The following is a 27,756-nucleotide window of genomic DNA, read 5'->3' as shown; positions in this document are numbered from 1 at the left end:
AGGCCAATGCCTCCTCCTGTGCTTTGGGCCCCATGCTGTTGTGTCTTCCCAGGAACCTTGCACAATCAATAATCCTTATGTGTTTCCCCACTTGGCTCCATCCCATCAGGATTAAAATAAGCTCAAGCTTCTCCCATCTTAAAAAAACAAATCTTCCCTTAACCCTCTCTCCTTTCTAGCTACTGCCCTCTCTCCCTTCTCTTCCACAGCATGAGGTTGTTGAAGCTTTAAAGTAATTTCTTTTATGCTTACCTTTCCACTTCATATGCAGAACATAAAGAGTCCACACTGTGGAAGGATTAGAGATTTTGGAAGACCTCAAGATGTGGTGAGAAGGGAGCCCTTTGAGGACATGCCTGCCATTCTTACTGTTATTTTGAGCATTTCTGGCACCTGTGCTGGTGAATGTTGCCCTACGTGGAGCTGTTTACATGCACCTCCTCCATTTCCTCACCTCATGCTCTTTCCTCAACCCTCTCCGATCTGGTCTCCTCTTCTGCCACTTCTCTTCTGACCTCCGTGTTGCTAAATCCACTGGACATCTTTCAGTGCATGCCCCACTTGATTTTTCTCCTCCACTCTTTGCTGTGTTCACTCTTTTTGGCTTCTCTGTCTTTGTATCCCTCGTGCCTGCCTCGCTGCCCCTTTTTGGCTTCCCTTTCAGTTGCTCTACCTTTAACCACCCATTCAATGTTGCTATCTCTCATAGTTCTGTCTGGAAGCAGATTTTTTTTTCACTCTGCGCCTGCCCTAAGCAACCTTATGCATTTCTAAGGCTTTAATCACCACGTCGATGAAATGGATCCCTAAATATACAGCCCAAGTCTTTCTTCTGAACTCCAGACTCATGTATTCAACAGTCTTTGTCACATTTCCATGGGGATACTTCAAATATGCCTTAAACAGAATATGTCTAGAATTAAATTATATTTTTTTCTACCAAAACTGCTTCAGCTTCAATCTTGATAGCCTTAAGAAATTTTCATCACCACCCACATAATTTCTCGTCAATAATTTATGAGTCAGTTGTTATTTCTCTCCAACCTTGTATTCAATCAATCACCAAGTCCTAATAATTCAATGTCTTAAATATCTCTCAAATATATCTCCTTCCATTCATTCCCCAATGACGGTATGCTAGTTTAAGCCATCATTATTTCTTGTCTCGAGTATTTTAAAAATTTCTGTATCTATTGGGGGTTACTTGTAGGAAATGGAAATCACTTTACCTTTTAAGTCTAAAGGGATTTAATATGGGAAATAAGGAGCTTGCTTGCACAATCCTGGAAGAACTAGAAGGTTCTGGGCTAAGCTTCCTGGAATAACATCCAGAACAGCATCACAGAAAAGGCACAGCAGAGGAACTGCTACCCAGCAGAACAAGGCTTTTAAAAGCACAAGACAGATTATGAAATCCTCCTGAAAAATCACTGGTGGTTTCCCATTGCTTGTTTTTTCTTTTCTTTTTCCCTCTTTGTTTTGGTTGTTTGTTTGTTTGTTTAACATCTTTCTCTGTTGCCTAGGCTGGTGTGCAGTGGCATGATTATAACTCACTGTAGCCTCAAACTCCTGACCTCAAGCGATCCTCCGACCTTGGCCTCCCAAAGCACTGAGATTACAAGAGTGAGCCACTGCCCAACCTTCCCATTACATTTCAATTATAATCCAGATTCCTCATCATGGCCTATAGGTAGTGTTTATCACGTGCTTATGATGTACCAGGCACTGTGCTAAGTGATTTTTGTGGATTAACTCATTTGATCCTCAGAATAAACCTATGAGGCAGATAAATTATCCTAGTTTTTAGAGATGAGTCAATTACGATTTAGGAAGGTTAAGTAACATTCCCAAGGCCACCCACCCAGGAGGCAAGGCCATCAGACTTCCTGACTCATAGCCCGTGCATACTTAGCACACTGCTGTCCCACTGTCTCCATCAAGACAGACCCTGAGAATGTCTCCAGCCTCGCTTCTCATCGCCGCCTCCCTCACTCCCTATTCTCTGCCAATGCCAGCCACCCTCAGTCATAGATGTGCTCTGTCTTGCCTCCAAGCTTTTGCACTTAGCTTCTTCTTCTTCTTCTTCTCTGGAACATTCTTCCACCTCTTTTTTCCCCAGCTCATGTCTGCTCATCCTTCAGGACAACTCAATCAAATTCCCCCTCCTCCAGGAAGCCTCTCTCCTGACCCCTTGGAAGTGGTAGAGTCTCCCAATTACCCCATCTAGGGGTAATTACCCCCACATCTACTCTCCTGCAGCACTTCACACACATGGAATTATACCCTAAATCATCTAGTAATTCTTTAATGTGTGCCCTCCCCATAAAGCTGCATGGTGGCAGCCACTGTGCCTGCTGGGTCCATCTCTCTCCTGGGGACCCAGAATTCTGCCTGCTACAAAATGGGCATCCAATAAATATTTGTCAAGCAACTCACTGATAAGGGGAAAGAAATTTAAATAACTCAATATCTAAAAGAAGGATAATAAAAATAAAAACATCTCAACAAAAAGCGTGGGCAAACTCCCTTTGAAGAAAGAAAGAGGAGTGATTAAGGGAAGGAAGGAAGGCCCACAAGACCTCAACCTCCTGAGTTCATTAGGTGCAGAATGCAGCGGAAGACAGAAGTGGGACTTCAGTGTGACCAGCTCCCTGTGCATAACTTTATTCTCACCCCATGCCCACCTTGAAGCAGGACTCAGATGTTTCACACTCAAGAATTAGACCGAAATCCACAATGGTGTGTCGTTAGATCCAAATACGCAGTGCTATATTTCCAGGAGGTTGGAAGTTTGTGTTTCACACTGTGTGGTCAAATTGTGGTAAATATATCTTTAAACATCACTGCTCTGTCCCCAAAGTCTTCTCTTGATGCCAGCCAATGGATCTCCTCTTTCTCCTCTGGAGTAGCCCTTCCACTCTGCAACCAAGACAGACCCAGCCTCCCTCCCACAGAGGCTGCCCATGTCTGTGTGTCCATCTTTCTCTCTTTGGATAAGGAGTATGTTTCACTCTTACCTTCTCCAGGGCACATCCTCACACTCAGTCCCTGCTCCATAACAAAGGCTTTTTGGGATCCACATCCCCTTGTCATCCAAAGACCAACAAGATGGCTGAACAGAAAGGAGTGCTTTATTGGCAATATCGATTTGCAAGCACAGAAGACAAAGTCTCCAGTGTGGACCAAAGGTGCACTCTCTTTGAAGAGGGGAATGCTGGATTAGGTTTTATGCCTTACAGGGCTGGTATCATATATATTCAGCAGGTTTAAAGGAAAAGCTATGCATATTTATGAGGGGAGCTGAGCGCATGTGGATTGGGTAAACATGTATGTAACATGCATATCATACTCACTTTGGAGAGCATCAAAAGGAGACGGAATTTGGCTCTTTACATCAAAAGGTGAATTATAGGATGCAAAGACAGTTTGTGTGCAGTCTCTATAAGCTGCCAAAACTGGCCTAAAATCTGCAGTAGCTTCTCAGAAGAGAATATTTGGAAGGCTGGTCCTCTGTCCAGAGTTGTAGTGGCCTGATAGCTCCTATTTTAGTGAGTTTTGTAAGGGTGTAGTATTTCTTACAGTAGGAATTTAAAAATGTACCATGGCAGCTGGGCCCTGAACTCTCAACTCATAGATACCTTTGCTTCCTTAACCTTAGGGCCTATCTTAGTAGACAAAGGGGTGTCTATTTTGGTCTCTCAGATCACATCCAAGGAGGCAGGGTGGATTGTAAATATAGTAGAGATATTTGGGGGCATATTAAACCTGTGTAACTTTTGGTTTTAATAATATTTTCTTCCCAGCCGTTGTAGACTCTCACATCAAGAACCATGCCTGACAGACTCAGATCACAGTTTCCTCTAGGATGTAGACATAATATGCCCCCTTCTGCTCTTAATGCTGAGCTATAAATCTCAGTGCCCTGGGAAATAGACTAAGAGGCTTCCAGAGAAAAAGTATGAGATGAAACAGCCTTTCCGCCATACTGAAGCGTGGAAAGAAGTCAGATGACAATGTCAGACACGCATCGCCACGTTCTCCCTCATCTGGTAGACACTTTCCTGGGATTGGCAGAAGTATCCCGACAGGTAAAGGAGAGTCAAAGATCGTTGTGGAGCTGGGGGTTGGGCAGTAGCATGCTTCAGTGGGCACAGCCTGGGTAAAAACTACATTTACCTGGCCATATGCCAGGTGGCCCAGGGCAATGATGTGGCATCTCAGAGTGAAAAGTCAGATAGGAGGCTCTGTGGCAGCATTTCCGACTCCGTCAGGCCTGTATGTGGACTCCTGGGGGTCCAGAAGTTCCTACATGCTCCTGTGAAGACCACAAGTACAGAGAGGACTACTGGTGCTGTGGAGGCCTGGGTCAGGAGGAGGGGCCATCGGGGTGGGACCTTGGCTGGGTGTGATGGCTTATGCCTATAATCCCAACACTTTGGGAGGCTGAAGCGGGCGAATCACCTGAGGTCAGGAGTTCGAGACCAGCCTGGCCAACATGGTGGAACCCCATCTCTACTAAAAATACAAAAATTATCTGGGCGTGGTGGCGAGTGCCTGTAACCCCAGCTACTAAGGAGGCTGAGGCAAGAGAATTGCTTGAACCTGGGAGGCAGAGGTTGCAGTGAGCCGAGATTGTGCCACTGCACTCCAGCCTGGGCAACAGGAGCAAAACTCCATCTCAAAATAAAAGGTAGGACCTTGATGACCAGAGGCCATGGCAGTGGTACCCAAGCAAATGGCAGTTTAGCCATCAGACCAGCTGAGCCAGCCAACAGCAAAGATGGGAGGACAAGGATAGCATATGGACCAGGTGTTATGAGCCCCATGCCAGGAGGACTCAAAGCTTTTCCCATATCCAGAAGTAAGGCAGAAGGAGGAGGAAAGAATCAATGGCTTTGAACTGACCAAATATTTACTCCATAGAGACTTGCTGTTTAAATGCTAGAGTTGGTGAAACCATGATTTGGCAAGTTTAATGTGCATTGCCTGCCCCCTATCTCTTGCTCAGCAGAGATGGCTGAAGGCCTGTGAGGGTCTGGCAGCCCTGGAGCAAATGGAGATGCTCAGACAGACCCAGTCCTTCAGGAGCAAGGCACAAGTCATGGGTCTAAATCCCAGCATCTACATAGCCTCAACCAGGATTCCAAGGGAGGCCATGATGGAGCACAGCTCCTACCTTGACCTGAATGATCTGGCTGTTAATGAAACGTCATGCCCAAGATCTCCCAAGATTGTGGCTCCCTGTAGCTAGAAGGCTATTAAAAGAAAAATCCCAACTCTATTTTGAAATCTATATGATTATTTCTAGCAGTGAGCCCCCCATCCCAGGGGATCATGAGGAGGAAGGAGTCACTGCTATTTTCCATGGAGAACAAAGCCCACCAAAGACACCCAGTGGGCTGGGAGAAGAAGTATTTCACAAGGTCATCAGGCTACAGCCTGTCTGCACACAAATTAGAAGTGGCATTGAGTGAAGACAAAGAAAGACAGGGTGAAGACCCCAGTTATAGGCTTCATTTCAACGTGATTGCTGTGGTTTCTGGTTGTGGTCTTCAAAAGATTGTGCGTGGTGGTAGGCAAAACAGAGAAAGAGAGGAGCAGAGTTAGGAAGGGCTGAGCTGTTTAAATGCTATGGATGGTCTTACAAAGTGATTGTTGTCTCGAGGCCTAAATTCTGCTGATTCAATTGCTCTTATTTGGATTTTCAGATTATTCCTGACAAGATAATAAGTCTCTTTCAAAACATTAAATTGGATAAATCTCCCGGCTGGAGGTCTCTTGTTCAATTTAATTTTCTGCAGATATTCTATGAATCTAATGAGAAATCAAAATGAAAGGGCTTAATTGGAATTCCTCTAATTCCCCAACACGAGGTCTCGTGTTAAAGAATGTGGAAGTAGACATGCAGTAAGACGTTTTCTTCTCTCTCTCTCTCTCTCTCTTTCTTTTTCTCTCTCTGGGTTTAGCTGAGTCCCCTCCTGACCTTTAGATGATCCTGTTAAACTTACCAGTCTATAGAAGGCTGAGCATTAATTATAGAGCTTGATTTCTGCTTGTTTCTGTGGCCAATTTTAATACACTCCTCAGTTTTCTTTAGGTCTATTTAAGGCTGCATGTTGTGTCTTCAGCTGAGCTGTGTGGACATAGCAAATCAGATATCAGTTTTCAGAGCTGCTGTTCTGCAGAATGTGGAAGGCTGAGAACCGAGCTTGTAAAGTCCTGTGGGAATTGGTTTGCCAAAATTGACTGCTTCTATTCTTAGGAGCTTTCCCAGATTAGTGCCTTGGGCATCGTTTCCATCCATGTTAGGTAATAACCACTACCCTTTATTGAGCACTTACTATGTGCCAGGCACTTTGCCAAGCCTTTTACATGCCTGCTTTATTTAATCCATCTCCATGCAGCATCCCTGTGAGCCAGATGCTGTGATTATTCCCATTGTATAGAAGAGCAAGTCGGCTCACAGAGTACATGTCATTTATTCTAGGCTGCACCCTTAGTAAACAGTTTATGTACTGACTAATGAGAACTCTCATTCTCATTACTCCAAGAAGAAAACATCTAAGTTAACATGAAAATCACTTTTAATGAGGTCCCAGGAATGATATACCTTTAGTTAACAGAGCACAATCTTTGTCATACATCCACTAACATCCATCCATAGGAACGAACTCTTAATTGCTTTTCAGGACTTTGTAAAAGAGAAGGGGGGAGGGAGGGGTGCTCTTGTTTCCTCACCAAAGAAGCTGCTGTCACCCAGATTGAGAGAGAAATTGACGTGGCAGTAAGCAGCTTCATGTTCCCAGTACTGCAAGAGAAGGCAGAAGCATCACATTCGCTGTTCTTGGCAAAGATCCCACCTCATTAAAGAGGATATTGGTCACTTTAATGGTTTTGAGACAAATATGGAGAAAGTGCCTCACTAGAGAACCAAGTCAACCGACAAAAGAACACCTACCCCAGGCTTTACTTTCTCTCCTGCTTGCTACCTAGGCTGACAGCTCCACCTCCCAGAAGACAGATGCTCCTGTCGCCTGCTATTAATGGTCATTCCAGATTAATGGAACCAAGAGGGTAAAGACCAGCCAGCAACTGCTTTGAATGGGGATTTGAAGTGTGGAGTTTGCTCTTGCCCCATCACTTCTTGACTTTTATTACTGGCCATGATGACACTGCAAAAAAAAAAAAAAGAAAAAAGAAAAAATTCTGGCCAGGAGCCTCTCTTAGACTGGGTTTGCTCACAAAACTTTACTATAAATATAAGATGGTCTGTGCCCTTGCTTCTAAATTCACAAGGAAGAAGTGCAGCGAAGAAGGGCAGAGGAAGCTTACTTTGGCTTAATCAGCACAAAAACTTTCCAAATGAGAAAAACTGTCATTATTCTAGAAGGCAGTGTCCTCCTTATAAATGGGTAACTATGACCTGACAGAGCTCAGCCTCGGCATCTGGAGCTGTAAGAACAGAGCTCTCCCCAACAGCTGTCTTCTATCCGCAGCTCTTTTCCTCTCCCGGGCTGCCCCGCACCCTCATTTTTGTCCTCCACTGGCATGGAAGGCATATGTGCAGATGAGTTAAGGGAAATCCCCTTTGAAAAGCTTGACGGCAGGGATTAGAATTTGAGCTCTTCAGTGGACAGAATAGTTTCTCCCAGTTTCCTATGTTATCCAAGAAGCAAACAGAGAACAAATAATTAAAATAGCAACATTACAGCAAGCAAGGATGGAGCTCAGAGGGAAGGTGCTGACACTCATGCCTGTGCTGTGATGCTGTGGGTTGGGGCTTGCTATCTCTGAGATCCAGACCATGGCTGAGTCAAACTCATTATGAACCATTTATTATTTATACTTCTGACTGATTTCCAAGAGACTTGAGGTGGCTTACACCAAAAACCAAGCCTACACTAAGCCTATAAAAACAAGATTCAAATGAAAAGAAATAGGCATTGAAAAAAAGCAAAACTGAAAATATTATTGCAGAAACCTGGACTACAATAACTAATAATTTTACTTTGAGCTTCCTGACATGCAAGGCAAAAAAGAACCATGACAAAGTACCTGCTTTCAACATCTGATTTTAAAAACACACCAAATTTATCAGGATGTAGGGACTACTTTGCTTTTCACTCTGTTCCACAGCTGAACATTATACCCCATGCAAAGGTCAGACAAAATGAGACCTTCCGGGATTTGTCAAGTAAACTCTTCAAAGCTCAAGGGAATCACAAATTCTTTCTCAAACAATGACATTCTTTGATCATTTCTCTTATGAGGGAAGATAGAGTATTTGTTCATTTCTTGACAAACTCACAGTAGGACTTTGAATGGAAGTTCATTTCATCAAAATGCCCCCTGCAGAAGCAGACAAAGTTTTCTGGTAGCAAAAGCTGAAGTTCACTTCTTCTGAGCCCCATGAAAAGAGATTAATTACTGTTTCTGAAGGACTGGTTACAGTGGGACATGATGGTATTCCAGAGAGCTTTGAGCTGGGAGCCAGAATCGCTTGTTCCAACTGAACAGCTAACATAACTAACTGTATGATATTGGGCAAGTCCCTTCTCCTCTCTGAGCTACACTTTCCCATTTGTATCATGACAGGGTTGAAATAGTTCAGTGGTTCTCAACTCTGGCGGCATTTTAGAATCAGCTGGGGGAGGTTTTTGTTTTTGTTTTTGTTTTTTTGAAGACAGGTCACCTAGGCTGGAGTGCAGTGATGAAATCACAGCTCACCGCAGCCTCAGCCTCCTGGCCTCAAGCCATCCTTCTGCTTCAGTCTCCCAAGTAGCTAGAGCTACAGGCACACGCCACCGTGCCTGGCTAATTCATATATTTTTAGTAGAGACAGAATCTTGCCATGTTCCCCAGGCTGATCTCGATCTCCTGGGCTCAAGCGATCCTCCCTTCTCAGCCTCCCAAAGTGCTGGGATTACAGGCATGAGACACTGTGCCCAGCCTAGGGGGAGCTTTTAAACATACACATGCCTGGTCTCTTCTACAGAGAAATAACATGTAATTTCCTAGGGGTGGAGCCCAGGCATCAGTATTGTTAAAAACACCTTAAGAAATTGTCAAGTGCAGCCAGCACTGAGACAATGCTGAGACCGGATGCAATGATCTCTCAGACACCTCTCCAGATGCCTGCATCCACAGAGACATCCTTATTGTGAGGGACACCTGGGTTATGATTCCCATGGGCGTGGGGCTCTTTCCCACAGAGTCAGCTAGGTTAAAAAGAGCAAAGCAGAAAGGTCCTATAAATCATGCAAAATGAGCTGTCTGCTTATGCAGCTGCACGGCGGAAACGCCTCTGTGTACAGCATGTATTTTCCCTTCTTGATGAGAAGCAGCAGCCTCAAACGCAGAGCATGAGCTCCATCGTCGGTGACCTCAGCCCACCTCTCTGGCTGCCTCCTCTCCCCACATGGGCACTCTTACCTCACTTCACATGCCAGGTCCTCCCCATGGACATGCTGATGAGAAGCTGATACAGCTTGAGCTAAACCTCAAGGGCTGGCTGGCGAAATGTTACTAAAACACCAAATGGCTACTTCTGCCTTTATTTCAAGTAGACATAATTCAGCACCTATGTGGCAGAGGCTGGATTAGGCTTGCTGCCTCATTTTTAAATATTTTACTGCATTTGTGAAGCAGAGGGACGATCTCCCTTCCCCACTGACCACGACCCTGAAAAGAATAGCAGCATCATGCAAGGAAGAGATTTAGACGTAAACTTGATCCAGTGCTGCAGGGGCCCCTGTGGCTGTCCTTGAAGGATGGCCAAGGGACTCGGTGGAGCAGGTTGAGGACGGAGTCTACAAGGCAGTCCTCTCCAGGGAATGTGGTGGCAATGGCTTATCCTAGGACCTGGGGCCCAACTTGCATGGTTGAGCAGTAGGCCCATGCTCCAGCCCTTTACCATATCCCTCAAGTAATTTGATTGGACTGCATCTTAACATCTCAGTTAGGATGTCTTGGCCCTAGACTTTTTTCCTTTTTTCTTTTAAAGACATGGTCTCACTCTGTCACCCAGGCTGGAGTGCAGTGACACAATCACAACTCACTGCAGCCTCAAACTCCTGGGCTCAAGTGATCCTCCTGCCTCAGCATCCCAAGTAGCTGGGACTGCAGGCGTGTGCCACCATGCCTGGCTAATTATAATTTTATTTTTTGTAGAGATGCATTCTCACTACGTTGCCAGGCTGGTCACGAACTCCTGGCCTCAAGCAACCCTCCTGCCTTGGCTTCCCAAAGTGCTGGGATTACAGGCGTGAGCCACGGTGCCCAGCCAAGAATTCTACATTAATTTTAACTCCCTGGACCGTTTGAATAGAACATAATTGGTGTCCATATCATGATACTCTCACCTACTATACCTACCCTCTTCCTGCAAAAAACCAACTTTCTAGAAAACAGAACAAGTGCTATATCCAAAATATCTGACAGGAGTTCACCAACATAGAATAAACACTGAATTATTGAGAGGTTTGTGGTTCCACTGTGGAATATAAAGACACAACACCTTGACAAACTGAAAATAATATAACCAACAAAAAGTCAGGAGGCGAGAGGAGGGACACAAAAACATAAACAGGATAAGGGACTCATCCACCATAGTTAGAGTCAAAATCCACTTCAGAAATTGAAATAGAGTTAACAACAGAAACAGAAAATAGAGTTAACAACAGCTTTAGAGTTAACAATTCAAAAGCTTTCCCAATATATTTTCTTGACCATAGAGAAATCCTTTTGGGATTTAATAATACTCGTGGTTTTTTTTCTTTCTGAGATGGAGTCTCACTCTGTCACCCAGGCTAGAGTGCAGTGGCACGATCTTGGCTCACTTGCACCCTCCATCTCCCAGGTTTGAGCGATTCTCCTGACTCAGCCTCCCAAGTAGCTGGGACTACAGGCTGTGCCACCACACCCAGCTAATTTTTGTATTTTTAGTAGAGATGGGGTTTCACCATGTTGGCCAGGCTGGGCTTGAACTCCTGACCTCAGGTGATCCGCCTGCCTTGGCCTCACAAAGTGCTGGGATTACAGGTGTGAGCCACAGCGCCAGGCCAGAATTTAATAATACTTGTAATAAGAAGTGTTTGATAGGAAATTTCTTCAGTTTCTCATCAGCTCTTTCCCATCTGTTGAATTCATACAGCTAAATTTAAATATATATTTTTTGAAGTATATATAGGGCAATTCTTTTTTTTTTTTTTGAGACAGGTTCTCATTCTGTCACCTAGACTGGAGTGCAGTGGCACAATCACAGCTCACTGCAGCCTTGACTGCTCTGGCTCAGGCAATCCTCACACCTCAGGCTCCCAAGTGGGTGGGACTACAGGCATGCACCACCACACCTGGCTACTATTTTTATATTTTTTGTAGAGATGGGGCCTTGCTATGTTGTCCAAGCTGGTCTCAAACTCCTGGACTCAAGCAATCCTCCTGCCTCGGCCTCCCAAAGTGCTGGGATTACAGGTGTGAGCCACCCGTGCCTGTCCTAATTCAATTCTTAAAAGAGTATTTCTGTCTTTTGCTCCATGTATACATTCATTCCAGATGTCTGGAAACATGTTTACAAACTGTTAATACTAGAGAGTGGAAGTTTAACTTGTTTCAAAATTTGTGTTTTTCTGCCTTGTTTGCATTTTTACCATGAGCATGTACTGTATTTATATAAAAAAATGAAACCATGACTCAAAACAAGTCCATGACTAGGGGTCCATGGATAGCTTCAAGATGAACTCTAAAATGATGTGCAATATTTTATATATTCATATGTGCACATTTTTTTTTCAGGAAAATGTGTCATATTTTCATCAAGTTATTAAAAATGTTCATGACTCCTGAGTGTAGTTCTCTGTCTTCTACATTTGTTTCCTTCTTTTTTTTTTTTTTTTTTTTTGAGATGGAGTTTTGCTCTGGCACCTAGGCTGGAGTGCAATGGCATGATCTTGGCTCACCGTAACCTCTGTCTCCCGGGTTCAAGTGATTCTCCTGCCTCAGCTTCCCAAGTAGCTGGGACTACAGGCATGTGCCACCACGCCCGGCTAATTTTATTTTGTATTTTTAGTAGAGACGGGGTTTCACTGTGTTAGCCAGGATGGTCTCGATCTCCTGATCTCGTGATCTGCCCGCCTCGGCCTCCCAAAGTGCTGGGATTACAGGCATGAGCCACTGCGCTCGGCCTCTACATTTCTTATACGTTCGGTTTTTAGGCTTCTAGCCAATAATACAGCTGCTCTTGACTATCATCTAAGTGTCTCGCACTGTACCAGGAACTTTACATGTATTGTCTTTTGGTCCTCAAGCAACCTTATAAGGTAGATATGATCATTCCCATGTTATGGAGAAATAAGGGTCATGAATGCTCAGTCACTTGCCCAAGGTCACACAGCAATCCGAGGTAGGGCCTGTGATCTAAACCCAGCTCTGCTTGTGTCTGAAGTGCACACTTGCCCTCCTACATTCTGCTTCCTCATCAGACAAATCACTGGAAGTCATTCATCTGTCATTATTTGAGGATCTGCAGTGTGCTGGCAGGGTCCCAGGAGCTGGAAACACATCTGTGAACATCAGACAACAATCATGCTCTTCTGGAGCTGATATTTGATCATTATAATTCTCTGAGGCAGGCAGGTATCAGTACCCTTACTTATTAGACCATCCACCTAAACTTTAGAGAAGTTAAAGATTTACCCAAGTTATGCAGCTATTGGGTTATGGAGTCAGAATATCAAACCTGATAAGACTCATCCTTAAGTTTAAAATATGCATTTATTTTTAAATCATGTTATACCTTAATAAAAATGGTGGAAGTGGTAGAATATAAAGTTAAAGATAAGTTCCATCCTTCATTGTCTCTAGCCTCACCTGACGAAGGCTGTTGGACATCCTGAAACAGGCTATGTTTTTCCTCACCTCTCTCACATTTTTCCTTTCAGGGCCCTTCTCTCCATTCAAATTGCCCTATTTTGTCACCCAGGATCCTCAACTTGCTCCCAATTGTTTAAACACAGCTGTCTGTCCTGCTGCCTCTTCTCCTACTCCCCAAAATACTACTTGGCACACTCTTTCTATGCAGTCGTTGATCACTGAATACCTAGAGGATGCTGGGCATGGTGGCAAGTGTAGGGAGGGACATTCAGAAAGAATAAGACACAGGCCGTCTCCCTCCAGGGGCCTGTATTTGCACTTTAAATTGAGATTTTTCAACCCAAAAAAGGCTCTAAGATCTAAAAATGCATCTCAAATAGTAGATTTTTCAGGTACTTTAAAAGATATTCCATTAGACCATTTGTTAATTATCCAGGAGCTTGCCAAAAATGCATATTCCCAGTCTCCCTCCTCAGATATTCTATACTCTATAGTTCTGGGGTCGGGGGCAGGAATCTGCACATTCAGCAAGTTTCCCAGGGTCCACGTACAACATTTTTTGAAAAGCATTGGTGTACTGGGGGAGATTGTATTGTGCACCCCCTCTAGGAATCCCAGTGTGATGGCCACACCCATGATACTTCTGTTGAGGAACTTATCACAATCGATTGCAGCTGTCTGTCTGTGTCTACCACCAGACAGTGGAACCCATTCCTATTCATCTTTGTAGCTCATGTCTCTGGCACATAGTGCCATACCAGAGACATGAGGTAAACATTTATCAGATGTATAAAGATGTGCACAACTCCACATTAGTCACACACACACACACACATCACTGTCATCATCACCATCATCATCATCATCGTCATTGTCATCTACTGTATTCACATGGAAAAAGCTGGTCCTAGCTCCGCCCCACTACACAGTGCCTGGCATGAATACCTGCTTTTGCAACATGCTAAGAAGGAAGGCTTCATAAAGCCATAGTTGACTTGACAGCTGGAGAAAAGTACAAAGGCATATTGCAAGAAGAGAGTTAAACTCTTGATTTATTCCCATGTCCATCTAGAATGAAACCTGCAATAATAAAACTGAGTGTTTTGGTGAGGATCACAGAGCAAGTTGTTCAGATCTAGGGATAGAACTACACATTTTTTTTACTTTCTATGAAGTTCTTATTGCTCTGATCAAATCTAAGAAATCCAAACCCAAACATCTGTGATCTCATGCCACTATCTTGTAGCACTTGTGGCACTAGTAAAAATATAATTATATATTTGTAAAATCTTATTTTTCCTATTGTAGATACAATAAATATAACTAGAATTTCTAATTCTTGATAGCAATGGATCATCTTGCAATCACTCCACTTTGGGAAGCCCTACATTATATCAGGGGTTCATAAATGCTTTTCTAGTTTGGGAGCCACAGGGAAGGAAGCCCAGCATCATATGCAGAAATAAAAATGGAAAGATTTAAAAGAGCGAGAGAGATGAGGGAGAAAAGCAAGAAGGAAGGGAGGGAGAGAGTGGAAGAAGGGAAAGAAAGAAGGAGCAAGAAGAAAAGAAAGGAAGAAAGGGAGAAGAAAAGAAGCAAAGAAGGAAGAGAGGTCTGAAGCCACAGATTTTTATTTGAAGCTAACTGCATTATATGCACAGGGGATCATTTCACAATAGTAACTCACAAACAACAAGCTTGGATTAGTCGAAGGCACACTAAGATCAGATTTGCTGTTTCCCACACTTTCCTCATTGCAATGTATAATTCAGTGAATTTGGTAGGACACAAAGTAAAAATGCTCCTCCTTCATGGCATCCCTAATGCTTCTTGAGAGCCCACGAATGCATTTATGGCCAATATCTCTGTAATCCTGGTGGCAGTGTTTTTCACGTTCAGCTTCCAGGCACTTGATTGAGACTCCAGCACAATGCATCCCTGATAATAAAACAGATAAGGTAGTTACTATGTTTAAATGGAGACAGCCCAATTGTGAATATGCCAGAATTTGCCGTAATAGAATTGAATAAGGAAAATACTATTGTGAACCCAGAAAATCTCCACAAGTGCTGAAACTGTTTATAACACATTGCTCTGTACTTCACATATTTTGAAAAAACTTTAAAGGTCACCTAGTTCAATCTCCAAGCTATAAATTAAATATTAAAAAAAAAAAAAAAAAAAAAAAAAGAAAAACAAAGTCACATTATCTTTTGAAAGGCCTCAGTTTCTTCACCTGTAAAATGAGAGGACTGAACAAGGTTTATTCCAGTTTCAACATCTCATAAGTCAGCAAGAATACCTAGGAGCAGTAATTAGTCATGGTCCCTCTGGTGCATGGTCAAGCATATTGAGTAAGGAATGAAAACTGTCTCTCTCTTATTTGCTTCAAATATTAACTTACAAATGCTAACTTTAACTTGAACTGTGTAATGGCAATCTGATTTAATCTGGAAATTATACCTAGATACATCTAGAAATAGAAACACTTCCACTTCTTTCAGGGATAACCTTTCATTTCTATGATTTTACCTGACCCCCTACCAAATGTGAAACCTCAGTAGAAGTGTCAAAAGGGTAGTAAAGTTTCTAAAGAAAAAAAAAGCAGGTTTTCTCAGACTTCCACAAATGCTAATTACTCATAATGACAAGTCATTACCCAAATCAATTTCTGGAAAGTCACAAGGACTTGACAGGTCAAAGCAGAAATGTCATCTCAGCCTCCAGTAAGAGACTCTGCCAAATTAACCTTCAGCATACCCACACACCCTTTTTCCAAAGAGAGGAAGCACAAATAGAAAGGAAGGTTCAGCCCCTTGGAGAGAGGAAACCGACTCAAGGTACACACATGGGAAGATGAGAGAGGCCACTGAGCTCCAGGAGCTAAGGGCTGGTATAAGGGCGTCCTCCAGCACAACTTAAGCTACATGACATAATTATGGCCTTTTGTGGGGACAGGACTCATGCAACAGACACAAATGCAGCTCTCTGAAATTCAGAAGTGGGGACATGGGAACATCTGAGCCCTTTGGGATAGGAAGAGGCTGAGACACTTGGCTGCCAATAGCACTGGATCTCATTAAAACAAATGCTGGTTCTAGACAGATTTCTATTAACAAATTTATTCATTATTTAATTTATGCATTTGAGCATGTATTTAGTCAACAAATGTTTTCTGAGTATCTACTTCTTGCCAACTACTATTCTAAGTTCTAGGAGTAAAGTGGTGAATGACTTGGGTAGTGCTTGACATCATCAGATTTCCAAAAGGAAAACAAACAGTAACTAAATAATCATTCAAATAAGAAAATATAATTAAGTTCCACACTTTATTGAATACACTAAAGAGAATGAATAGGGGAGAATGAGAGATTTGAACAGACTACTTGACTTAGTCAAGAGAGAGAACATAGATAAGAAGGCAGGATCTCCTAGTAGAGGGGCAGTAACAGGACTAAGAGAAAGGGATAGCAGCATTCCAGGTGGAAGGTACATTTTGTGCAAAGCTCTGAGGTGGGAATATAAGAGAAACAAGAAAGCGAGGACAGTGTGGTCGGAACAGAAAGCAAGTGTAAGGAGTAAGGAGGGCAGAGCCTGGAGTGGCAGGCAGCAGCCTCTGAATTACCAAGGCCAGGTAGGAACAGGAGAGAGGCAGAGGAAGAGGGTGGGAGGCAGCATGCTCTGAAATTCACAGGCCAAGGCTGGCACAGAGAACCAGATCCCTCGAATAAAGGAGGCTGCTTGAGGGCTGTAAGTACCTGAATAAATCATGGAGAACCTTGTAAGTGGAGGTAAAGAGTTTGGAATTTACCCCACATGCAACGGAAGGCCATCAAAGTATTTCAGTTGGAGGGCAATATGATCTGATTATTTTTTAAACATCACACTGGATATACATGGTAGAAATCAAAGGACAAAACCACACAACATGCAGCATCTCAGAAAGATGATGAATTTGAAAAGCAACCCCACAAGTCTACGTACTGTGAGATACCATCTTTATACAGCTCAAAAACAAGAAAACTAAGCAATACATTATTTGAGATAATAAAGTATTTCATTCGATAGATGGGATGAAAGAGTATTTGTAAAAGGGAACTATAAAGATGACATTCAGGATAGTGATTACCTCTGGGAAAAGAAAAGAGGGTGGGGTAGGGGACACAGAGATACTTAAGGTAGTTACTAGGTGCATGTTCTAGTCCTTAGGTTAGATGATGGGTTTTGGAGCATTCATTACATAAATTCATTAGGAGGCAACTGAAGTATTTCACTTGAAGACCAATATGATCTGATTATTTCTAAAAGATCACACTGGGTATAGATGGCAGAAATTTAAAAAAACAAGAAATATACAACAGTTCTATGTATCAATTATTATATTTAAGAAAAAATTACTCATTCTGCCTACTACGTGGAGAATGCATGAGTGGAATCAGTGAGACTAGTTAGGGGGCTGTTTCAGTTTCCTAGATGGAAGCTTCCATTTTACAGACTCCAGAAGGTCTGAGATAAGAGCCATAGCCCACCATCACAGTGGCACCATTCCGTGTAAAATAATGGGATCAGTACATTTTTATTTAATAAGATCATGAATTTTCAAGTAGAAAGAGTGGCTAGATATATTGAAACTCAAGACATAGGCTCATAATCGTTATTGAACTACCAACTCTATAGCAACCGCATGTTTACAAATCACCTTCACATTCATTATCTGTTTTTCTCCAACTATAGGACATTCATTCATCATGCAGGACGGAAAGTGTCTACTCCAAGTTCACACAGCAAGGTGAGGACTGAGCTGCAACTGGAATGCTCCAAGTTGGTGTACTGTTTCCAGGATATTTTGATGCCTTTCAAGCACCAAACATAAATGATTACCTTTAGTACTACCTCACCTCACCTCCCAAACCACTCTGTTTCAGCTCTATCATATTTTGGCAATTATCTTTCAAACTCTGTTGTCTGTATAGTTTGTTACACATGCACACACACATACAGAAATACACACATATATACATATATATATATTTAGCATACCTATTCTCTATAAAATTATCTAATTCTATATGCCCAGCCTCAACAATTTCATTTGTTCATTGAGGATGATATTTAGGCTTTTTCTTTTTTTTTTTTTTGCAACCCATAGTGTTGCAAAGGTAGTGGGCATGTTGAGGTACTACCACCTATCACCCCAGGGAATCCCCCAAATTGATTCAGTTACTCTAGTGACTAGGTGGGTTCTAATTTTCCTCATTGCTCCAGGCTGCATGCTCTGTTACAGATAAAGGCTTTCTTATACATGAGGGGACTGTTATTCAACAAAACTATTCAAAACAAACTTACCCTCCTGCTAGAACTTTCTAAATTATAATCCCTACACCAGACACAGTATAGTTGATGAGAAAATCATCCTCTGCATTCTGGGGCAGCAGTTTCCAATTCGCCGGATGCTAAGACATCTGATTTCTTTTTACAAAGGCCCTAGGTGCCTTCCCTACTCTTTTTAATTAAAATCCTGGATCCACCATTACACTCAAGTCCACCATCAAGAATATAAGAAATCTATTCCTGAGCAAGGGAGTAACTAAGATCAGGGTCTATCCTAGGTCTAGAAGCAGAGCCATCGAAATCAAGAAGTAGGATGCTGAGTATGTAGATGCAAGGATGAAGCAAGGTAAAAAACTGGAGACAATCAGGGCCTCAATGACCAAATCCAGGTAGGAGCTTAAGAGAGCAGTAGCAGGAAGTGTTAGGAAATCCTGTATTCCAAAGTTCACAAACTGAAACAGGAAAAAACACACAGAAGGCCAGTCTCTAGGAGAGATGAATCTTTCTGAGGACCTTAAACATCTAGTGGATTTGTTTTTCTAAGAATAAAAATGTTAATATCTATTAAGCATTACATTCCAGGTACCACTATAATCTATTTCATGCATAGTCTCATTTAATCTGCACAAAAATATGACTTTCCTTTTCTTCCATTTTGCAGATGAGGAAGCTGAGACTTAAGAGAATGAAATGACTTACCCCAGGTTACACAGCTACTGGGAAAGAGAAGAAACAGAGACAGAGAGAAGTTGGGCTGGATTTGAATCTAGACAGTCTCACGTGCAAGCTATCATTTAGCCAACAATTGATATTACTGTCAGGTGTTCTGTGGCCTTCAACTCCCTCTAAGATTTCCTGACAACATACATCTGTATTATAAACATTTTAAACCAATATATATTGATTTGGCATTGACAATTGCACATGTTTATTCTCAGGGATGACTAGAACGAGTTCAGGATTGAGAACCACTGCTTTGGACTTGAAAAGACCCTGCAGATAAAGACATCAAGATGCTTCACCCTCGAGACCCCTTCGGAGGAGTCACTGTCTCCGTCGTAACTCTGCACAGTCCCTCCAGCAGCTGTTGGATGACTTCCATGCCCTGGAGTGTTAAAGGAGGAGAATGGGGGCAGAATTAGAAGATACAGAAGGACAAGTCGAAGCATCATAATTCTGATTTTAAAAAAATCAGGACACCATAAAAATTATATTTCTGAAGATTTATACTCCACTTAATGCCAGGAGGACTTTAGGTGGCTAAAAAAAAAAATCTACTTGTAAAGCAAACAGGATTATTGGATTGTGAAATTGAGAGCCATAAAATTTAAAACAATTTCCTATGAAACTTCAACTTTTTTTTGAATTTCAAAGTAAAAGAGTCAGGCAGTATCAAGAAAATTTGAATCTCAAACGAAGAGGAAAGGAGCCAAAGTTTCCCTTTGCTGACAACTGAAAACCCATCATCAGTCCAGGGTGACTCAGGTTAAACACCTGCTCCGGGGCTGATGCCTGAACTTGCCCCTAATTCTTGCTGTATCAGGTTTGAGACTAAATCAGGCAACTCCTGTCTCCTACATTCCTCTCAGTGTCTGCAGGAGCCCTCTTTCTTTTTTTCCTAATGAAAGGCCGTTATAATGTCTCGCCCACTTTCGCCTCTTTGTGAACATGGCACCAGAACTTTGCATTTCACATGGTCTATAAGGTATCATCTTCTAATTTTTCCCCTTTTGTGTTAAATGTCTTTTTCCAGTTGAAAAGTAAGCTCTTTTAGTGTAAGGGCACTCTCTGATGCCACCCTTGCTTGTTCCATTCTCAAGTGAGCAGTAGCTTAGTGCAGTGACTATGATTTGAGTTTGATTTCTGAACCTCCGTGACATTGAACAGATTCCTTATCCATTTCTTCTGTAAAATAGGATTAAATAGGCAAAAAGTACTTAACCCAGTATCCAGCATATATTCATTCCTCAATAAGCCTTACTTAGCATTACCTTTTATTGACTGGAAGAAATGGCTTTAGGGCTTCATACACAGCTGAGGCACTCTAATGGATGATTTCCTCATTTTTGCCTCTCCAAGTTCCCAGTCCTCCCTTTTCAAGATTAGAAGCTGAACCCTTCTTGTAACCCCTCCCACCCCCATCACTACAGCTCCTCTCCATCTGATTCAAGTATCTATTACCATCTCATTGAGATGCCACTTAGACAAGGCCTTCAAATGTGGAGCTGCAGAAGGGGCTGGGTGTAGGCTGGGGTAGAGGACTGCCCATTAACATTCAATCCATAATAGAGACCATTATCTTGGCAGCAAAATACCCTAGCAGTAGCGATGTGAGGAAAGGGGGGTGGGTTACCAAAGCAACAGGGAGACAGGAGCTGCACTGTTTCTATGGCAACAGAAAGCAAGCACAAGCATTCTTCTAGTTGGAATGATGATTATTTAGGCTCTCACCAACAGCACCAGTGACTCATCAGGTGTATTGTGTTGCAAAGTGTGGATTAGTAAAGGGTTTCTCTTCAAATCCTGGCAAGAATGAAGCCCACAATAGAGATCCTGACTCTTCAAGCTGGAGCCTGGACTCCTTTATTAGGAATAAAGGGTCTCTCTTTGGCTACTGGCCAATTAATTACCTCCCTAATATCAGCAATTCTTATTTATGATCTGCAATCTCCACGAGTAGCCTGCTTGGACAAAACCCATTTATGGAAATCCAATTCATAAGGTACATAAATTAAGCAGTAGAGAAGCGCCCACGCAATTTTCCCTTTTCCCTCAATTTTAATTTTATCAAAGAAACATACTCGCATCATTAAAAAGTCAATTAGTGCTTAAAAGCTTATAACAAGAAACATCAATTCCCACACATATAACACCCCTCCCTCTCCCTGGTTCCTAGAGGCAACCACTTTCAGGAACTTTCGTTTTATATCTTCTATTTACCTCCATATTTTCAAATATCTCCACATTGCCTACAATTTCCTATTAAAGTGGGTAGATAAAGCTCTTCACACCTTGCCTCTTAAACTCAACCTCCTAATATGATTATGCACCATTTAGTCATGCACCACTAAATGACAGGGATACATTCTGAGAAATGAGTTGTTAGGTGATTTTGTCCCTGTGCAAACATCACAGAGTGCACTTACATAAACCCAAATAGTGAAACCTACCACACACCTAGGCTGTATGGTGTGGCCTATGGCTCTGAGGCTACAAACATGTATAGTATGCGACTATACTGAATACTGTGTATAGGCAATTGTAACACAATGGTGTTTGCGTATCTAAACATAACTAACCATAGAAAAGTTACAGTAAAAATATGGTATAAAAGATTAAAAATGGTACAGCTTGGTAGAGTACGTAGTATGAATGGAGCTTACAGGACTGGAAGTTGCTCTGGATGAGTCAGGGAGCTAGTGGTGAGTGAATGGGAAGGTCTAGAACATTACTGTACAATAATGTAGACTTCATAAACACTGTACACTTGGGCTACACTAAATTTATAAAAACTATTTCTCTTTCTTCAACAACAAATTAACCTTGACTTGACTATAACTTTTACACTTTATAAACTTTTAAACCATTTAAAACTTTCTGAGTCTTGCAATAACACTTAGCTCAAGACATAAACATATCGTACAGCTGTACAAAAAATTTTTTTTCTTTACATCCTTATTCTATAACGTTTTTCCTATTTAAATATTTTTTAACTTTTTATTAAAAACTAAGACACAGACACACATGCTAGCCTAGGCCTTCACGGGTCAGAATCATCAAGATGTCACTAGGCTATAGGAATTTTTCAGCTCCAATATAACCTTATGGGACCACTGTCACGTATGCATGTGGCCCATTGTTGAGCAAGACATCATTATGCGACACATGACTGTGTATTGCAACTTTTGAATAAATCCTATTTATGGATTATGATGTTTTCATCATTAAGGACATGGAAATATTGGCTCACTGCTGAACCAATTAGGGAAACTCAGTAACATGATTTTACACAGGCTAGGGCTGGAGGCTTCCCCATTCAAGATGCAGACCTGCACCCAGTCCTCTGGGTCTGGTTTGGTACATGGCCCTCCTCTGCACTTGGTGTCCGCATATCCGGAAGCTCTCTGTTCAGTTTCTCTGAAGAATTCCCTCCCGCTTCTTGGCAATTAGATCAGAAGACTCTGGCCCTTACCCAGACCCACATCCCTCTCTTGCTTGCAGCCTGCATTTCCGGCTCACCTTCAGCCGTCGCTGGGGCCGTGGGTTCCCGAGCCTTTAATTAGGCACTTGGTTTGATCTTTCCTGCCACTGCACTCTTGTACAAGCGAGTTCTGAGTTACAGATATCTTCTGGTGTTGTCCAAAATGGAGTTGTGGTTCTGGTTCTTATGCTCTTGTTGTTTGGGGGTGACTTCCATAGAAGAGGGCAGAAACTTCTTTGCCATCATAAACCTGGGAGGTTTTCTTGAAGAAGTTGGCTGCCTGGAAGGTAATTTCCACTGGAGTGATTTTTGCAATGGAACCAAATTATATAAAAATACCTTCATAATTTTTAAATTACAGTACCTTACTTTAAATGTGTGACTATCTAAACCTGTCCAGAGAATGATTTGGTTTGGAAAAAAGTGGATGAAATGTGGGGTTTTTTTAAAAAAACCTTTTTGTTCTAGTATGTTATAAATCAAAGCTAGGCAATTTCACCTTTTGACTGAGGAAGATCACTTTTGAGACTCTATTCTAAGAAAAATAATTCAAGACAAGCACTAAATGAAATTGATCATTGCTCTGTTAAATATGATTGTGGAAAATGGAAATGATCTAAGTATCTAATGAAAAGAAAACTGATATGTGAATACAATGGAATGGTCTATTCAACATGGAAAATATGTCATTGTACTAAGTGAAAGAAGCTGAATGCAAAGTGGACTTCATGCTCTGGTTACAAGTGCGTAAAATAGCCATTACAATCTTTGTGTTGCAAATTCTCCATCTGTAAAATGGGATAGTAAATTAATTACCTTATAGAATTGTCATGAGAATTAAAGGAAATAATGCCTCTAAAGTTATCAGCTTATGCCTGACACACAGTAAATGTATAATAAATGCTAGCTACTATTACTACTGCGATTACACAGTGCAATGGTATGTCTGTAAAGGTTGTGGGCTTATGTGTTCCAGTCTCATTTTTCTTGTTCTAGTATTACTTGTTCAATAAATAAAAATCAAGACACACACAAAAACCCTCCATAATAATAAAGAAACATGTATATTATAATGGCATGTTTGCAAGCATTTACATTCCCTGGCTCACTTGTTGGTTTAGAGCAATGGCTCTCAACATGGAGCCCAGGACCAGCAGCAACAGTGTCACCTGCAAAGTTGTTAGAAATGCAGATTCTCAGGCCCCACCCAAACCTCTGGATCAGAGACTCTGGGGTGGGATCCAGCAACCTGTGTTTTAACAAGCCCTCCAGGGAATTCTGTTTAGCCTGGGCTGCACTTTGGAATCATTTTAGGAGCTTAAAAAATAATAATGCCTGGCCCCACTCAGATCAATTAAATCAGACTCACCATGGATAGGGCTCAGGCATTGGTAATTTTATTTTATTTTATTTTATTTTTCTTGAGATGGGGGTCTTGCTCTGTCACCCAGGCTGCAGTGCAGTGATGCAATCTCAGCTCACTGTGGCCTCGACCTCCCGAGCACAAGGGATCCTCCCACCTCAGCCTCCTGAGTAGCTGGGACTGTAGATATGTTCCACTATACCCGCTAATTTTCATATTTTTTTGCAGAGACAGGGTTTCACCATGGTGCCCAGGCTGGTCTCAAACCCCTGGGCTCAAGTGATCCACCACCTTAGCCTCCCAAAGCACTGGGATTACAGGTGTGAGCCACCGCGCCGGGCCCAGGCATTGGTAATTTTAAAAAGGTGATTCTAATGCACAGCCCAAACTGAGAACCATTGATTGATAGAGAGAGAGATCACTATACAGAAAGGCCAAGTCAGATGGGAGGGGCAGATAGCCTTACACACAACCTTTTAACCCTGTTCCCCCATCCTTGGCTTCTGCAGGACTCTCTTTTCCTATTCTTAATTGATACCAAGACCAGAAGAGAAGAAGGGTGATTAGTAAGGCTCTTCCAAGCCTGCCAGACATGTGTTGATAGATCTTAAAGATCAAGTAGAAATAAAAATGAGGGAGGTCTGATGTGGTAATATGAGCCTGTAGAACATGGTTCTCTCTACATTTGAGAAAACTACTTTTTTCTCAAAAAAGGTCTTGGTGCGTTGGTCTGGGTGCAAAGCTCTGGGTGCATTGGCCCCAAGGAAAACATGGTATTTTCTCAGCAGCCAGACCAGAGACAATCCCCAATTCCCTCCATTTTCCGCTCATGACTCCCTCTCCCTTTGAGATTTGAGCTGTGTCCCATCAAAGAGTTTAAGGAATACCCTACAGGAGTAAGTTTTAGTTCTTGGCAAATTTTGTGCTTTCATCTTGGAGATTTGCCGACAAATTTCTATCAAGAAATGACAAAGAAATAAACACCCCTCGTTTTATTTTCCCTTCACTCCAATTTTCTCACTTGTTTGCTTTTATCCTGTTGAATCTTACATATTTGTATAATCCTCCTCAAATCCTGTTTTAGAATTCAGTGGGGTAAAATAAATAAGAAGCTATAAAAGCCAATCAGTCATATTCTACATTTGCTTTTTTTACGGAATCCTTCATTTATTCAATCAGTAAGCATTTATTCAGTTCATTTTAAGACATTTCTATTGAGAACTTCTAGGTGCACTGGGAAAGCTACAAAAGAAATCAAGCTATAATGCCTTTCCTTTCTTTAAGCAATTTATTTACCATTGTTGGTAGATAAGAGAGAAACACCTGAAACAAACAAAGAACAGTATGTGATAAATTACTGAGCTAAATACTATCAACTGTGACAGGAAACTGAGGTCTATAGAGTGCTTACTACAAATCAGGCGGTGGGCTAGATGTTTTCCATACATGGTCCCTCATGTTTTGGGTACGACCCTATAAGGTGGTAATTAGGGCAAGCCAGCTTCACCGGCCAGAGCCTGAGCTTTGGATTGTGCCTGGGCAATTTACTTAACCTGTGTCTCAAGAGTAAAATGAGGATAATAACCATCCTATCTCAATGAGCAGCCCTGAGTCGCAAGTTCACGTAAACCACATAGCACAGTGTTCAGTTTATCTCAATTACTTAACATGCTTTGGTGCCTGGCACATACAGGCTATTCATCATTGTCAGACAGCATTTTAATTCCACTTTAAAGATGAGAAAACTGAGGTTGAAAGAGAATGTTATGCTTTCATGGAACAGCTACTCTCCAAAACCTGTGTGCCTTCTGTTCTTTGTTTCTAAAATCAAGTGCCAAAATATTCAGCAGAGGTCCCAAGTGATTCACTATTTTGTTTGTATTATACAAACACTTTACAGACCCAAGGTTGAGCTCCACAAGGTCAGTTTGATTTGTCTCTTGATGTTTAATAAAGAGATATGTTGTAAGAAATAAGTTCCTCCCAGGCTAACAACCCTACTCAAGGCTCACACATGGCATGAAATCTAAGCCTCTGCAGGTCTCTTCACTGGGCCTTTGATGTTTTTCTCCTCTGGCTCAAGGCAAGCTCTCTTCCTGCCTTTGTGCCTTTTTCTCACTGAAACCTACCTGCCTCTCTCCTCTTCCTTCCATTCCTCCTCTTCCCCATCCTATACCCTCCCACATTCCAAGGCCCAACCCAAGCTCTCCTGTGGCTCCATCTCCTCCCTGCTTTCTCCTTTCTGCCTTCTCAGAGCCCATGCAGCCAGGCTCAGTGCTTGGAACAAGAACCAGCCTTTGCTCAATGTGCACAGCACCCACTGGTATTATCTATTGAATCCTCAAAACCACCTTGATAATTGTGGTTTTAGCGTCCTTACTTTACAGCTGAAGAAACTTAGGCTCAAAGGGGTTAAGAAATGTGTTAGAGGTCCCTCATCTTTTATAGAAACTGGAAGAGCTGACTATAAACCTAGCTCTCTAGCCTCATGCTGCAATCCATGCTGTTCATGCCTGGTAATCTTGGCCCTCCCACTAGACTACAAGTTCCTTGAATTCGGTGAGCACAGGAATGGGACTGTGTATAGAACTAAGCATTTAACAACTAACAGAGCAGTCCTCAGACCGAACTCTATGCCCTGGTAGAACTTTCCTTCCTATCACAGACCCAGATTGTGCAACTGAAGGAACCCCATTGGGCAGTAGACTGACACAGCAGGTGTTGCAAAGACATTCATGATAAAGAGCACAGACCTCAGTAGACCTCAGTGTCCCTCTTCAAATCAGACTTTCTGCGTAACTTGTCCCCTTTTCATTTGTTTCTATGCAAAATCCGAGGTCTTGTGGAGGCTTATCTTGTTCAATGCTTGAATGGCATGACTTCTGGACTTCTGGACTTCCATCTATTATTTATGCATTTAAAAATACCTATGGAACACCTTCTATGTGTATGATCACTGTGCTAGGTGCTGCAACGTGAGGAAAAAAAGAGATGCAGTCCCCACTGTCATGAAATACAGCCATGTAATCAAAGAATCCCACAATTCTACCACAAGAAGTACTGTGATCGAGAGGTACACAATGCCGAGAGCATTTACGAGAGGATGTGGCCTGTCCAGAAGGTAAGGGAAAGCCTGCCTTGAGGAAGTGATCATTGAGCAGAGACCTGAATGAAAGTAAACACTATCTTAGAAAAGGAAATGGTGGGCTGCACACCACAGCTCCTACCTGTGATCTCAACACTTCAGGAGGCTGAGGTGGGAGGATCGCTTGAGCCTAGGGGCTTGAGACCAGCTTGGGCAACATGGGGAGGCTCTGTCTCTACAAAAAATAAGAATAATTAACCAGGCACAATGGCACATGCCTATGGTTCCAGCTACTTGAGAGGCTGAAGTCGGAGGGTTGCATGGGCTCAGGAGGTGGAGGCTGCAGTGAGCTGTGATTGAGCCATTGTACTCCAGCCTGGGTGAGAGAGTGAGGTCCTGTCTAAAAAAAAAAAAAAAGGAAGTTGTGGAGAGAGCAGAGCAAAAGCCTTTTCGTGAAGGCCACAGAAACAGACACAGGTGAAGGGAAAGTGATGGGAGGTGCAGCCAGAGAGGCAGGAGGGGTCATACTGTGAATGGCCTTGTGGACATGTGAAAGATTTGGGTTCTTATTTTAAAATCAATTGGAAAACCCTCAAGGATTTTAGGCAGAGGGTAACATCATAAGACGTAAGTTTCAGAAAGCTTACATCATGGGAAATAGATGGGAGCCATGAACAAAGCAGACCAGGAGACTCAGCCAGAAAGCTGATGTGGGCCAGGATGCTGATGGGAGAGCTCAAACAAGTGGGCCAATGGGAGACATTCAAGGGATACAGTTGCCACGATTCGTGATGGACTGGATGGAACAGAATGGGAGAAAGACATGTCAGGGGAGATACCTCAGTGTGTCATTTGCAGCTTGGTGGATGGGGCTTCCATTCACGGAGATGGGAATATCCTGAAAGA

At 42.3% G+C, this 27,756-nt stretch overlaps 1 long non-coding RNA gene across 1 annotated transcript; it reads right to left on the bottom strand.

Annotated features, from left to right (window-relative positions):
- Positions 1-14,526: 14,526 nt before the first annotated feature.
- LOC129016031 (uncharacterized) lies at positions 14,527-20,570 on the bottom strand. The gene is made up of 3 exons (XR_008494707.1): positions 20,193-20,570; positions 19,224-19,306; positions 14,527-14,808 (listed from the first exon to the last, which is right to left on the bottom strand). It is a non-coding gene; the product is annotated as an uncharacterized LOC129016031 (long non-coding RNA).
- Between the last annotated feature and the right edge of the window lie 7,186 nt (positions 20,571-27,756).

This window comes from Pongo pygmaeus, chromosome 18, assembly GCF_028885625.2.
Source record: "Pongo pygmaeus isolate AG05252 chromosome 18, NHGRI_mPonPyg2-v2.0_pri, whole genome shotgun sequence".
Classification (NCBI taxonomy): domain Eukaryota; kingdom Metazoa; phylum Chordata; class Mammalia; order Primates; family Hominidae; genus Pongo; species Pongo pygmaeus.
The sequence above is the reverse complement of the archived record's forward strand: the minus strand, read 5'-3'. Positions and strand labels throughout refer to the sequence as shown.